Raw genomic sequence first — 2,500 nt, 5'->3', positions numbered from 1 at the left:
CACACGCTCCGCCCTGGTGCGGTCGGTTGCCTCGAGCACCATCGGCACACGCTGGGCCCTGGTGCGGCAGGTTGCCTCGACCACCATCGGCACACGCTGGGCCCTGGTGCGGGCGCTTGCCTCGACCACCATCGGCACACGCTGGGCCCTGGTGCGGGCGCTTGCCTCGACCACCATCGGCACACGCTGGGCCCTGGTGCGGCAGGTTGCCTCGACCACCATCGGCACACGCTGGGCCCTGGTGCGGGCGCTTGCCTCGAGCACCATCGGCACACGCTGGGCCCTGGTGCGGTCGGTTGCCTCGAGCACCATCGGCACACGCTGGGCCCTGGTGCGGCAGGTTGCCTCGACCATCATCGGCAGCCTCGACCACCATCGGCACACGCTGGGCCCTGGTGCGGGCGGTTGCCTCGACCACCATCGGCACACGCTGGGCCCTGGTGCGGTCGGTTGCCTCGAGCACCATCGGCACACGCTGGGCCCTGGTGCGGCAGGTTGCCTCGAGCACCATCGGCACACGCTGGGCCCTGGTGCGGCAGGTTGCCTCGACCACCATCGGCACACGCTGGGCCCTGGTGCGGGCGGTTGCCTCGACCACCATCGGCACACGCTGGGCCCTGGTGCGGGCGCTTGCCTCGAGCACCATCCGCACACGCTGGGCCCTGGTGCGGCAGGTTGCCTCGAGCACCATCGGCACACGCTGGGCCCTGGTGCGGCAGGTTGCCTCGAGCACCATCGGCACACGCTGGGCCCTGGTGCGGGAGCTTGCCTCGAGCGCCATCGGCACACGCTGGGCCCTGGTGCGGCAGGTTGCCTCGAGCCCCATCGGCACACGCTGGGCCCTGGTGCGGTCGGTTGCCTCGAGCACCATCGGCACACGCTGGGCGCTGGTGCGGGCGCTTGCCTCGACCAGCATCGGCACACGCTGGGCCCTGGTGCGGCAGGTTGCCTCGATCACCATCGGCACACGCTGGGCCCTGGTGCGACAGGTTGCCTCGAGCACCATCGGTACACTATCGGCCCTGGTGCGGGCGGTTGCCTCGACCACCGTCGGCACACGCTGGGCCCTGGTGCGGGCGCTTGCCTCGAGCACCATCGGCACACGCTGGGCCCTGGTGCGGCAGGTTGCCTCGAGCACCATCGGCACACGCTGGGCCCTGGTGCGGGAGCTTGCCTCGAGCGCCATCGGCACACGCTGGGCCCTGGTGCGGCAGGTTGCCTCGAGCACCATCGGCACACGCTGGGCCCTGGTGCGGTCGGTTGCCTCGAGCACCATCGGCACACGCTGGGCCCTGGTGCGGCAGGTTGCCTCGACCACCATCGGCACACGCTGGGCCCTGGTGCGGGCGCTTGCCTCGACCACCATCGGCACACGCTGGGCCCTGGTGCGGGCGCTTGCCTCGACCACCATCGGCACACGCTGGGCCCTGGTGCGGCAGGTTGCCTCGACCACCATCGGCACACGCTGGGCCCTGGTGCGGGCGCTTGCCTCGAGCACCATCGGCACACGCTGGGCCCTGGTGCGGTCGGTTGCCTCGAGCACCATCGGCACACGCTGGGCCCTGGTGCGGCAGGTTGCCTCGACCATCATCGGCAGCCTCGACCACCATCGGCACACGCTGGGCCCTGGTGCGGGCGGTTGCCTCGACCACCATCGGCACACGCTGGGCCCTGGTGCGGTCGGTTGCCTCGAGCACCATCGGCACACGCTGGGCCCTGGTGCGGCAGGTTGCCTCGAGCACCATCGGCACACGCTGGGCCCTGGTGCGGCAGGTTGCCTCGACCACCATCGGCACACGCTGGGCCCTGGTGCGGGCGGTTGCCTCGACCACCATCGGCACACGCTGGGCCCTGGTGCGGGCGCTTGCCTCGAGCACCATCCGCACACGCTGGGCCCTGGTGCGGCAGGTTGCCTCGAGCACCATCGGCACACGCTGGGCCCTGGTGCGGCAGGTTGCCTCGAGCACCATCGGCACACGCTGGGCCCTGGTGCGGGAGCTTGCCTCGAGCGCCATCGGCACACGCTGGGCCCTGGTGCGGCAGGTTGCCTCGAGCACCATCGGCACACGCTGGGCCCTGGTGCGGTCGGTTGCCTCGAGCACCATCGGCACACGCTGGGCGCTGGTGCGGGCGCTTGCCTCGACCAGCATCGGCACACGCTGGGCCCTGGTGCGGCAGGTTGCCTCGATCACCATCGGCACACGCTGGGCCCTGGTGCGACAGGTTGCCTCGAGCACCATCGGCACACTATCGGCCCTGGTGCGGGCGGTTGCCTCGACCACCGTCGGCACACGCTGGGCCCTGGTGCGGGCGCTTGCCTCGAGCACCATCGGCACACGCTGGGCCCTGGTGCGGGCGGTTGCCTCGAGCACCATCGGCACACGCTGGGCCCTGGTGGGTTTAGGCACATCTTCAAATTTCTGCCGTGCCAATGCCATTTTTATGGCTTGTAAATTCATACAATGGTCCCCTAAGCCTTCACGTGAAGTTTCGTTGGAAG

The sequence above is a fragment of the Durio zibethinus genome, unplaced genomic scaffold (assembly GCF_047325235.1).
Source record: "Durio zibethinus cultivar Kanyao isolate XHJ-2024 unplaced genomic scaffold, ASM4732523v1 HiC_scaffold_3, whole genome shotgun sequence".
NCBI lineage: Eukaryota > Viridiplantae > Streptophyta > Magnoliopsida > Malvales > Malvaceae > Durio > Durio zibethinus.
Note: the sequence above shows the minus strand (reverse complement) of the source record.